This window comes from Pseudorasbora parva, chromosome 5 (genome assembly GCF_024679245.1).
Source record: "Pseudorasbora parva isolate DD20220531a chromosome 5, ASM2467924v1, whole genome shotgun sequence".
Classification (NCBI taxonomy): domain Eukaryota; kingdom Metazoa; phylum Chordata; class Actinopteri; order Cypriniformes; family Gobionidae; genus Pseudorasbora; species Pseudorasbora parva.
In genome coordinates this window covers 3,872,294-3,884,793 of record NC_090176.1, presented here as the reverse complement: position 1 = coordinate 3,884,793, position 12,500 = coordinate 3,872,294, and the positions used below count along the sequence as shown (strand labels likewise).

General features: G+C 47.6%; 9 non-coding genes across 9 annotated transcripts; all 9 read right to left on the bottom strand.

Annotated features, from left to right (window-relative positions):
- Positions 1-1,275: 1,275 nt before the first annotated feature.
- trnar-ccu (transfer RNA arginine (anticodon CCU)) lies at positions 1,276-1,348 on the bottom strand. The gene has a single exon. It is a non-coding gene; the product is annotated as a tRNA-Arg (tRNA).
- Positions 1,349-2,776: 1,428 nt separating this feature from the next.
- trnar-ccu (transfer RNA arginine (anticodon CCU)) lies at positions 2,777-2,849 on the bottom strand. The gene has a single exon. It is a non-coding gene; the product is annotated as a tRNA-Arg (tRNA).
- Positions 2,850-3,745: 896 nt separating this feature from the next.
- On the bottom strand, positions 3,746-3,818 carry trnar-ccu (transfer RNA arginine (anticodon CCU)). Its single transcript has one exon. It is a non-coding gene; the product is annotated as a tRNA-Arg (tRNA).
- Positions 3,819-5,246: 1,428 nt separating this feature from the next.
- On the bottom strand, positions 5,247-5,319 carry trnar-ccu (transfer RNA arginine (anticodon CCU)). Its single transcript has one exon. It is a non-coding gene; the product is annotated as a tRNA-Arg (tRNA).
- Positions 5,320-6,748: 1,429 nt separating this feature from the next.
- On the bottom strand, positions 6,749-6,821 carry trnar-ccu (transfer RNA arginine (anticodon CCU)). Its single transcript has one exon. It is a non-coding gene; the product is annotated as a tRNA-Arg (tRNA).
- A 1,429-nt stretch (positions 6,822-8,250) lies between these two features.
- On the bottom strand, positions 8,251-8,323 carry trnar-ccu (transfer RNA arginine (anticodon CCU)). The gene has a single exon. It is a non-coding gene; the product is annotated as a tRNA-Arg (tRNA).
- An 896-nt stretch (positions 8,324-9,219) lies between these two features.
- Positions 9,220-9,292, bottom strand: trnar-ccu (transfer RNA arginine (anticodon CCU)). The gene has a single exon. It is a non-coding gene; the product is annotated as a tRNA-Arg (tRNA).
- Positions 9,293-10,721: 1,429 nt separating this feature from the next.
- Positions 10,722-10,794, bottom strand: trnar-ccu (transfer RNA arginine (anticodon CCU)). The gene has a single exon. It is a non-coding gene; the product is annotated as a tRNA-Arg (tRNA).
- Positions 10,795-12,224: 1,430 nt separating this feature from the next.
- trnar-ccu (transfer RNA arginine (anticodon CCU)) lies at positions 12,225-12,297 on the bottom strand. Its single transcript has one exon. It is a non-coding gene; the product is annotated as a tRNA-Arg (tRNA).
- Positions 12,298-12,500: the final 203 nt, after the last annotated feature.

Sequence of the window (12,500 nt, the reverse complement as noted above, 5' to 3'; positions counted from 1 at the left end):
TCATTCAGGTGGCTCAGTCAATGAGGCATTTAAACAGGGCCTACACACAAAGATGTCTCAACAAGCGACTACTACACCAGCTTTCCAGAACATTGTGCAGTATTGTTATAGTTCCAGGACCAAGAGGCTCCAGGTTTTCACAAGCGGGATGTGGAAGTTGCTCTTAATTTGGGATAAAGCATGTAAATAAGAGAAGAAGCCTTAGCAGAGGATGGTTTCGATCCATCGACCTCTGGGTTATGGGCCCAGCACGCTTCCGCTGCGCCACACTGCTTGTTATAGAAAAGCTCCCATTCACAGGTGTTTTCAAAATGACTTGTGTTTAGGCACACATGAAGTGCACATGAAGTAACACATGAAGTGCCTCTGCCAGAAAAGTCATTAATGAGATCAGGTGAAAGCAACAAAGGGTTTTTAGCTTTGAGCAGAGGCAGCTTTTCTTCAGCTAGGAACAGAGCATTATATAAGTAAAAAAAAAAAAGAAAGTCTTAGCAGAGGATGGTTTCGATCCATCGACCTCTGGGTTATGGGCCCAGCACACTTCCGCTGCGCCACTCTGCTCCTGGCGACACATGCGCCGTTCCCAGATGCTTTGGAAAGGACTTGTGTTTAGGCACACATCAAGTGCTCCTCTGTCATAAACGAGAACAGATGAAAACAACAAAGGGTTTTAGCATATACCTGTGGCAGCTTTTCTTCAAGTGGGGACAGAGAATTTGCATAAGTAAAGAAGCCTTAGCAGAGGAGGGTTTCGATTCATCGACCTCTGGGTTATGGGCCCAGCACGCTTCCGCTGCGCCACTCTGCTGAAAACCACCCTAGACGGGACTCGAACCCACAAACATTGGCATAGGAGGCCAGTGACTTATCCATTAGGACACTGGGGCTGTAAAAAATAAGCCCTTGTATGCCCCATTTACTGCTGATTCCATGACAACAATAGGCTTGGTATTTAATCAAGGCCAGCACACAAAGTAATCCAGATGAACAATTCATTTACCAGGCCACCGGGCCACTCTGCTCGCCATAGAAGAGCTCCAATTCGCAGGTGTTTTCAATAGGACTTGCGTTTAGGCACACACAAAGTGGTCCTCAGTCACAGATGATATCTGGTGAAAATGATTATGGCTTCAGAATAGAAGTGCATTAGCTCTTCTTCAAATAGGAACAAGACACGTAAATAAGTAAAGTAGTCTTAGCAGAGGATGGTTTCGATCCATCGACCTCTGGGTTATGGGCCCAGCACGCTTCCGCTGCGCCACTCTGCTGTAAACCCACCCCAGATGGGACTCGAACCCACAATCCCTGGCTTAGGAGGGCAGTGCCTTATCCATTAGGCCACTGGGGCTGTTAATGCCCATCTCTCGTGTGCCCCATTACTCCTGCTTCAGTGACAACAAAAGGCTTGGCATTTACACATGGCCAGCACACAAAGTGATCCACTGAGCGGCTACTTCGACAGGCCACTGGGGTATGACTCGCTTGCTCTGCTAATTCTCCATCTCATTCAGGTGGCTCAGTCAATGAGGCATTTAAACAGGGCCTACACACAAAGATGTCTCAACAAGCGACTACTACACCAGCTTTCCAGAACATTGTGCAGTATTGTTATAGTTCCAGGACCAAGAGGCTCCAGGTTTTCACAAGCGGGATGTGGAAGTTGCTCTTAATTTGGGATAAAGCATGTAAATAAGAGAAGAAGCCTTAGCAGAGGATGGTTTCGATCCATCGACCTCTGGGTTATGGGCCCAGCACGCTTCCGCTGCGCCACACTGCTTGTTATAGAAAAGCTCCCATTCACAGGTGTTTTCAAAATGACTTGTGTTTAGGCACACATGAAGTGCACATGAAGTAACACATGAAGTGCCTCTGCCAGAAAAGTCATTAATGAGATCAGGTGAAAGCAACAAAGGGTTTTTAGCTTTCAGCAGAGGCAGCTTTTCTTCAGCTAGGAACAGAGCATTATATAAGTAAAAAAAAAAGAAAGTCTTAGCAGAGGATGGTTTTGATCCATCGACCTCTGGGTTATGGGCCCAGCACGCTTCCGCTGCGCCACTCTGCTCCTGGCGACACATGCGCCGTTCCCAGATGCTTTGGAAAGGACTTGTGTTTAGGCACACATCAAGTGCTCCTCTGTCATAAACGAGAACAGATGAAAACAACAAAGGGTTTTAGCATAGACCTGTGGCAGCTTTTCTTCAAGTGGGGACAGAGAATTTGCATAAGTAAAGAAGACTTAGCAGAGGAGGGTTTCGATCCATCGACCTCTGGGTTATGGGCCCAGCACGCTTCCGCTGCGCCACTCTGCTGAAAACCACCCTAGACGGGACTCGAACCCACAAACATTGGCATAGGAGGCCAGTGACTTATCCATTAGGACACTGGGGCTGTAAAAAATAAGCCCTTGTGTGCCCCATTTACTGCTGATTCTGTGACAACAATAGGCTTGGTATTTAATCAAGGCCAGCACACAAAGTAATCCAGATGAACAATTCATTTACCAGGCCACCGGGCCACTCTGCTCGCCATAGAAGAGCTCCAATTCGCAGGTGTTTTCAATAGGACTTGCGTTTAGGCACAGACAAAGTGGTCCTCAGTCACAGATGATATCTGGTGAAAATGATTATGGCTTCAGAATAGAAGTGCATTAGCTCTTCTTCAAATAGGAACAAGACACGTAAATAAGTAAAGTAGTCTTAGCAGAGGATGGTTTCGATCCATCGACCTCTGGGTTATGGGCCCAGCACACTTCCACTGCGCCACTCTGCTGTAAACCCACCCCAGATGGGACTCGAACCCACAATCCCTGGCTTAGGAGGCCAGTGCCTTATCCATTAGGCCACTGGGGCTGTTAACGCCCATCTCTCGTGTGCCCCATTACTCCTGCTTCAGTGACAACAAAAGGCTTGGCATTTACACATGGCCAGCACACAAAGTGATCCACTGAGCGGCTACTTCGACAGGCCACTGGGGTATGACTCGCTTGCTCTGCTAATTCTCCATCTCATTCAGGTGGCTCAGTCAATGAGGCATTTAAACAGGGCCTACACACAAAGATGTCTGAACAAGCGACTACTACACCAGCTTTCCAGAACATTGTGCAGTATTGTTATAGTTCCAGGACCAAGAGGCTCCAGGTTTTCACAAGCGGGATGTGGAAGTTGCTCTTAATTTGGGATAAAGCATGTAAATAAGAGAAGAAGCCTTAGCAGAGGATGGTTTCGATCCATCGACCTCTGGGTTATGGGCCCAGCATGCTTCCGCTGCGCCACTCTGCTGAAAACCACCCTAGACGGGACTCGAACCCACAAACATTGGCATAGGAGGCCAGTGACTTATCCATTAGGACACTGGGGCTGTAAAAAATAAGCCCTTGTGTGCCCCATTTACTGCTGATTCCGTGACAACAATAGCCTTGGTATTTAATCAAGGCCAGCACACAAAGTAATCCAGATGAACAATTCATTTACCAGGCCACCGGGCCACTCTGCTCGCCATAGAAAAGCTCCAATTCGCACATGTTTTCAATAGGACTTGCGTTTAGGCACAAACAAAGTGGTCCTCAGTCACAGATGATATCTGGTGAAAATGATTATGGCTTCAGAATAGAAGTGCATTAGCTCTTCTTCAAATAGGAACAAGACACGTAAATAAGTAAAGTGGTCTTAGCAGAGGATGGTTTCGATCCATTGACCTCTGGGTTATGGGCCCAGCATGCTTCCACTGCGCCACTCTGCTGTAAACCCACCCCAGATGGGACTCGAACCCACAATCCCTGGCTTAGGAGGGCAGTGCCTTATCCATTAGGCCACTGGGGCTGTTAACGCCCATCTCTCGTGTGTCCCATTACTCCTGCTTCAGTGACAACAAAAGGCTTGGCATTTACACATGGCCAGCACACAAAGTGATCCACTGAGCGGCTACTTCGACAGGCCACTGGGGTATGACTCGCTTGCTCTGCTAATTCTCCATCTCATTCAGGTGGCTCAGTCAATGAGGCATTTAAACAGGGCCTACACACAAAGATGTCTCAACAAGCGACTACTACACCAGCTTTCCAGAACATTGTGCAGTATTGTTATAGTTCCAGGACCAAGAGGCTCCAGGTTTTCACAAGCGGGATGTGGAAGTTGCTCTTAATTTGGGATAAAGCATGTAAATAAGAGAAGAAGCCTTAGCAGAGGATGGTTTCGATCCATCGACCTCTGGGTTATGGGCCCAGCACGCTTCCGCTGCGCCACACTGCTTGTTATAGAAAAGCTCCCATTCACAGGTGTTTTCAAAATGACTTGCGTTTAGGCACACATGAAGTGCACATGAAGTAACACATGAAGTGCCTCTGCCAGAAAAGTCATTAATGAGATCAGGTGAAAGCAACAAAGGGTTTTTAGCTTTGAGCAGAGGCAGCTTTTCTTCAGCTAGGAACAGAGCATTATATAAGTAAAAAAAAAAGAAAGTCTTAGCAGAGGATGGTTTCGATCCATCGACCTCTGGGTTATGGGCCCAGCACGCTTCCGCTGCGCCACTCTGCTCCTGGCGACACATGCGCCGTTCCCAGATGCTTTGGAAAGGACTTGTGTTTAGGCACACATCAAGTGCTCCTCTGTCATAAACGAGAACAGATGAAAACAACAAAGGGTTTTAGCATAGACCTGTGGCAGCTTTTCTTCAAGTGGGGACAGAGAATTTGCATAAGTAAAGAAGCCTTAGCAGAGGAGGGTTTCGATCCATCGACCTCTGGGTTATGGGCCCAGCACGCTTCCGCTGCGCCACTCTGCTGAAAACCACCCTAGACGTGACTCGAACCCACAAACATTGGCATAGGAGGCCAGTGACTTATCCATTAGGACACTGGGGCTGTAAAAAATAAGCCCTTGTGTGCCCCATTTACTGCTGATTCCGTGACAACAATAGGCTTGGTATTTAATCAAGGCCAGCACACAAAGTAATCCAGATGAACAATTCATTTACCAGGCCACCGGGCCACTCTGCTCGCCATAGAAGAGCTCCAATTCGCAGGTGTTTTCAATAGGACTTGCGTTTAGGCACACACAAAGTGGTCCTCAGTCACAGATGATATCTGGTGAAAATGATTATGGCTTCAGAATAGAAGTGCATTAGCTCTTCTTCAAATAGGAACAAGACACGTAAATAAGTAAAGTAGTCTTAGCAGAGGATGGTTTCGATCCATCGACCTCTGGGTTATGGGCCCAGCACGCTTCCGCTGCGCCACTCTGCTGTAAACCCACCCCAGATGGGACTCGAACCCACAATCCCTGGCTTAGGAGGGCAGTGCCTTATCCATTAGGCCACTGGGGCTGTTAATGCCCATCTCTCGTGTGCCCCATTACTCCTGCTTCAGTGACAACAAAAGGCTTGGCATTTACACATGGCCAGCACACAAAGTGATCCACTGAGCGGCTACTTCGACAGGCCACTGGGGTATGACTCGCTTGCTCTGCTAATTCTCCATCTCATTCAGGTGGCTCAGTCAATGAGGCATTTAAACAGGGCCTACACACAAAGATGTCTCAACAAGCGACTACTACACCAGCTTTCCAGAACATTGTGCAGTATTGTTATAGTTCCAGGACCAAGAGGCTCCAGGTTTTCACAAGCGGGATGTGGAAGTTGCTCTTAATTTGGGATAAAGCATGTAAATAAGAGAAGAAGCCTTAGCAGAGGATGGTTTCGATCCATCGACCTCTGGGTTATGGGCCCAGCACGCTTCCGCTGCGCCACACTGCTTGTTATAGAAAAGCTCCCATTCACAGGTGTTTTCAAAATGACTTGTGTTTAGGCACACATGAAGTGCACATGAAGTAACACATGAAGTGCCTCTGCCAGAAAAGTCATTAATGAGATCAGGTGAAAGCAACAAAGGGTTTTTAGCTTTGAGCAGAGGCAGCTTTTCTTCAGCTAGGAACAGAGCATTATATAAGTAAAAAAAAAAAGAAAGTCTTAGCAGAGGATGGTTTCGATCCATCGACCTCTGGGTTATGGGCCCAGCACACTTCCGCTGCGCCACTCTGCTCCTGGCGACACATGCGCCGTTCCCAGATGCTTTGGAAAGGACTTGTGTTTAGGCACACATCAAGTGCTCCTCTGTCATAAACGAGAACAGATGAAAACAACAAAGGGTTTTAGCATATACCTGTGGCAGCTTTTCTTCAAGTGGGGACAGAGAATTTGCATAAGTAAAGAAGCCTTAGCAGAGGAGGGTTTCGATTCATCGACCTCTGGGTTATGGGCCCAGCACGCTTCCGCTGCGCCACTCTGCTGAAAACCACCCTAGACGGGACTCGAACCCACAAACATTGGCATAGGAGGCCAGTGACTTATCCATTAGGACACTGGGGCTGTAAAAAATAAGCCCTTGTATGCCCCATTTACTGCTGATTCCGTGACAACAATAGGCTTGGTATTTAATCAAGGCCAGCACACAAAGTAATCCAGATGAACAATTCATTTACCAGGCCACCGGGCCACTCTGCTCGCCATAGAAGAGCTCCAATTCGCAGGTGTTTTCAATAGGACTTGCGTTTAGGCACACACAAAGTGGTCCTCAGTCACAGATGATATCTGGTGAAAATGATTATGGCTTCAGAATAGAAGTGCATTAGCTCTTCTTCAAATAGGAACAAGATACGTAAATAAGTAAAGTAGTCTTAGCAGAGGATGGTTTCAATCCATCGACCTCTGGGTTATGGGCCCAGCACGCTTCCGCTGCGCCACTCTGCTGTAAACCCACCCCAGATGGGACTCGAACCCACAATCCCTGGCTTAGGAGGGCAGTGCCTTATCCATTAGGCCACTGGGGCTGTTAATGCCCATCTCTCGTGTGCCCCATTACTCCTGCTTCAGTGACAACAAAAGGCTTGGCATTTACACATGGCCAGCACACAAAGTGATCCACTGAGCGGCTACTTCGACAGGCCACTGGGGTATGACTCGCTTGCTCTGCTAATTCTCCATCTCATTCAGGTGGCTCAGTCAATGAGGCATTTAAACAGGGCCTACACACAAAGATGTCTCAACAAGCGACTACTACACCAGCTTTCCAGAACATTGTGCAGTATTGTTATAGTTCCAGGACCAAGAGGCTCCAGGTTTTCACAAGCGGGATGTGGAAGTTGCTCTTAATTTGGGATAAAGCATGTAAATAAGAGAAGAAGCCTTAGCAGAGGATGGTTTCGATCCATCGACCTCTGGGTTATGGGCCCAGCACGCTTCCGCTGCGCCACACTGCTTGTTATAGAAAAGCTCCCATTCACAGGTGTTTTCAAAATGACTTGTGTTTAGGCACACATGAAGTGCACATGAAGTAACACATGAAGTGCCTCTGCCAGAAAAGTCATTAATGAGATCAGGTGAAAGCAACAAAGGGTTTTTAGCTTTGAGCAGAGGCAGCTTTTCTTCAGCTAGGAACAGAGCATTATATAAGTAAAAAAAAAAAAGAAAGTCTTAGCAGAGGATGGTTTCGATCCATCGACCTCTGGGTTATGGGCCCAGCACACTTCCGCTGCGCCACTCTGCTCCTGGCGACACATGCGCCGTTCCCAGATGCTTTGGAAAGGACTTGTGTTTAGGCACACATCAAGTGCTCCTCTGTCATAAACGAGAACAGATGAAAACAACAAAGGGTTTTAGCATAAACCTCTGGCAGCTTTTCTTCAAGTGGGGACAGAGAATTTGCATAAGTAAAGAAGATTAGCAGAGGATGGATTTGATCCATCGACCTCTGGGTTATGGGCCCAGCACGCTTCCGCTGCGCCACTCTGCTGAAAACCACCCTAGACGGGACTCAAACCCACAAACATTGGCATAGGAGGCCAGTGACTTATCCATTAGGACACTGGGGCTGTAGAAAATAAGCCCTTGTATGCCCCATTTACTGCTGATTCCGTGACAACAATAGGCTTGGTATTTAATCAAGGCCAGCACACAAAGTAATCCAGATGAACAATTCATTTACCAGGCCACCGGGCCACTCTGCTCGCCATAGAAGAGCTCCAATTCACAGGTGTTTTCAATAGGACTTGCGTTTAGGCACACACAAAGTGGTCCTCAGTCACAGATGATATCTGGTGAAAATGATTATGGCTTCAGAATAGAAGTGCATTAGCTCTTCTTCAAATAGGAACAAGACACGTAAATAAGTAAAGTGGTCTTAGCAGAGGATGGTTTCGATCCATCGACCTCTGGGTGATGGGCCCAGCACGCTTCCGCTGCGCTACTCTGTTGTAAACCCACCCCAGATGGGACTCGAACCCACAATCCCTGGCTTAGGAGGTCAGTGCCTTATCCATTAGGCCACTGGGGCTGTCAAAGCCCATCTCTCGTGTGCCCCATTACTTCTGCTTCAGTGACAACAAAAGGCTTGGCATTTACACATGGCCAGCACACAAAGTGATCCACTGAGCGGCTACTTCGACAGGCCACTGGGGTATGACTCGCTTGCTCTTCTAATTCTCCATCTCATTCAGGTGGCTCAGTCAATGAAGCATTTAAACAGGTCCTACACACAAAGATTTCTCAACAAGCGACTACTACACCAGCTTTCCAGAACATTGTGCAGCATTGTTATAGTTCCAGGACCAAGAGGCTCCAGGTTTTCACAAGCGGGATGTGGAAGTTGCTCTTAATTTGGGATAAAGCATGTAAATAAGAGAAGAAGCCTTAGCAGAGGATGGTTTCGATCCATCGACCTCTGGGTTATGGGCCCAGCATGCTTCCGCTGCGCCACTCTGCTGAAAACCACCCTAGACGGGACTCGAACCCACAAACATTGGCATAGGAGGCCAGTGACTTATCCATTAGGACACTGGGGCTGTAAAAAATAAGCCCTTGTGTGCCCCATTTACTGCTGATTCCGTGACAACAATAGCCTTGGTATTTAATCAAGGCCAGCACACAAAGTAATCCAGATGAACAATTCATTTACCAGGCCACCGGGCCACTCTGCTCGCCATAGAAAAGCTCCAATTCGCACATGTTTTCAATAGGACTTGCGTTTAGGCACAAACAAAGTGGTCCTCAGTCACAGATGATATCTGGTGAAAATGATTATGGCTTCAGAATAGAAGTGCATTAGCTCTTCTTCAAATAGGAACAAGACACGTAAAAAAGTAAAGTGGTCTTAGCAGAGGATGGTTTCGATCCATTGACCTCTGGGTTATGGGCCCAGCATGCTTCCACTGCGCCACTCTGCTGTAAACCCACCCCAGATGGGACTCGAACCCACAATCCCTGGCTTAGGAGGGCAGTGCCTTATCCATTAGGCCACTGGGGCTGTTAACGCCCATCTCTCGTGTGTCCCATTACTCCTGCTTCAGTGACAACAAAAGGCTTGGCATTTACACATGGCCAGCACACAAAGTGATCCACTGAGCGGCTACTTCGACAGGCCACTGGGGTATGACTCGCTTGCTCTGCTAATTCTCCATCTCATTCAGGTGGCTCAGTCAATGAGGCATTTAAACAGGGCCTACACACAAAGATGTCTCAACAAGCGACTACTACACCAGCTTTCCAGAACATTGTGCAGTATTGTTATAATTCCAGGACCAAGAGGCTCCAGGTTTTCACAAGCGGGATGTGGAAGTTGCTCTTAATTTGGGATAAAGCATGTAAATAAGAGAAGAAGCCTTAGCAGAGGATGGTTTCGATCCATCGACCTCTGGGTTATGGGCCCAGCACGCTTCCGCTGCGCCACACTGCTTGTTATAGAAAAGCTCCCATTCACAGGTGTTTTCAAAATGACTTGTGTTTAGGCACACATGAAGTGCACATGAAGTAACACATGAAGTGCCTCTGCCAGAAAAGTCATTAATGAGATCAGGTGAAAGCAACAAAGGGTTTTTAGCTTTGAGCAGAGGCAGCTTTTCTTCAGCTAGGAACAGAGCATTATATAAGTAAAAAAAAAAAGAAAGTCTTAGCAGAGGATGGTTTCGATCCATCGACCTCTGGGTTATGGGCCCAGCACACTTCCGCTGCGCCATTCTGCTCCTGGCGACACATGCGCCGTTCCCAGATGCTTTGGAAAGGACTTGTGTTTAGGCACACATCAAGTGCTCCTCTGTCATAAACGAGAACAGATGAAAACAACAAAGGGTTTTAGCATATACCTGTGGCAGCTTTTCTTCAAGTGGGGACAGAGAATTTGCATAAGTAAAGAAGCCTTAGCAGAGGAGGGTTTCGATTCATCGACCTCTGGGTTATGGGCCCAGCACGCTTCCGCTGCGCCACTCTGCTGAAAACCACCCTAGACGGGACTCGAACCCACAAACATTGGCATAGGAGGCCAGTGACTTATCCATTAGGACACTGGGGCTGTAAAAAATAAGCCCTTGTATGCCCCATTTACTGCTGATTCCGTGACAACAATAGGCTTGGTATTTAATCAAGGCCAGCACACAAAGTAATCCAGATGAACAATTCATTTACCAGGCCACCGGGCCACTCTGCTCGCCATAGAAGAGCTCCAATTCGCAGGTGTTTTCAATAGGACTTGCGTTTAGGCACACACAAAGTGGTCCTCAGTCACAGATGATATCTGGTGAAAATGATTATGGCTTCAGAATAGAAGTGCATTAGCTCTTCTTCAAATAGGAACAAGATACGTAAATAAGTAAAGTAGTCTTAGCAGAGGATGGTTTCGATCCATCGACCTCTGGGTTATGGGCCCAGCACGCTTCCGCTGCGCCACTCTGCTGTAAACCCACCCCAGATGGGACTCGAACCCACAATCCCTGGCTTAGGAGGGCAGTGCCTTATCCATTAGGCCACTGGGGCTGTTAATGCCCATCTCTCGTGTGCCCCATTACTCCTGCTTCAGTGACAACAAAAGGCTTGGCATTTACACATGGCCAGCACACAAAGTGATCCACTGAGCGGCTACTTCGACAGGCCACTGGGGTATGACTCGCTTGCTCTGCTAATTCTCCATCTCATTCAGGTGGCTCAGTCAATGAGGCATTTAAACAGGGCCTACACACAAAGATGTCTCAACAAGCGACTACTACACCAGCTTTCCAGAACATTGTGCAGTATTGTTATAGTTCCAGGACCAAGAGGCTCCAGGTTTTCACAAGCGGGATGTGGAAGTTGCTCTTAATTTGGGATAAAGCATGTAAATAAGAGAAGAAGCCTTAGCAGAGGATGGTTTCGATCCATCGACCTCTGGGTTATGGGCCCAGCACGCTTCCGCTGCGCCACACTGCTTGTTATAGAAAAGCTCCCATTCACAGGTGTTTTCAAAATGACTTGTGTTTAGGCACACATGAAGTGCACATGAAGTAACACATGAAGTGCCTCTGCCAGAAAAGTCATTAATGAGATCAGGTGAAAGCAACAAAGGGTTTTTAGCTTTGAGCAGAGGCAGCTTTTCTTCAGCTAGGAACAGAGCATTATATAAGTAAAAAAAAAAAAGAAAGTCTTAGCAGAGGATGGTTTCGATCCATCGACCTCTGGGTTATGGGCCCAGCACACTTCCGCTGCGCCACTCTGCTCCTGGCGACACATGCGCCGTTCCCAGATGCTTTGGAAAGGACTTGTGTTTAGGCACACATCAAGTGCTCCTCTGTCATAAACGAGAACAGATGAAAACAACAAAGGGTTTTAGCATATACCTGTGGCAGCTTTTCTTCAAGTGGGGACAGAGAATTTGCATAAGTAAAGAAGCCTTAGCAGAGGAGGGTTTCGATTCATCGACCTCTGGGTTATGGGCCCAGCACGCTTCCGCTGCGCCACTCTGCTGAAAACCACCCTAGACGGGACTCGAACCCACAAACATTGGCATAGGAGGCCAGTGACTTATCCATTAGGACACTGGGGCTGTAAAAAATAAGCCCTTGTATGCCCCATTTACTGCTGATTCCGTGACAACAATAGGCTTGGTATTTAATCAAGGCCAGCACACAAAGTAATCCAGATGAACAATTCATTTACCAGGCCACCGGGCCACTCTGCTCGCCATAGAAGAGCTCCAATTCGCAGGTGTTTTCAATAGGACTTGCGTTTAGGCACACACAAAGTGGTCCTCAGTCACAGATGATATCTGGTGAAAATGATTATGGCTTCAGAATAGAAGTGCATTAGCTCTTCTTCAAATAGGAACAAGACACATAAAAAAGTAAAGTGGTCTTAGCAGAGGATGGTTTCAACCCATCGACCTCTGGGTGATGGGCCCAGCACGCTTCCGCTGCGCCACTCTGTTGTAAACCCACCCCAGATGGGACTCGAACCCACAATCCCTGGCTTAGGAGGTCAGTGCCTTATCCATTAGGCCACTGGGGCTGTCAAAGCCCATCTCTCGTGTGCCCCATTACTTCTGCTTCAGTGACAACAAAAGGCTTGGCATTTACACATGGCCAGCACACAAAGTGATCCACTGAGCGGCTACTTCGACAGGCCACTGGGGTATGACTCGCTTGCTCTTCTAATTCTCCATCTCATTCAGGTGGCTCAGTCAATGAAGCATTTAAACAGGTCCTACACAC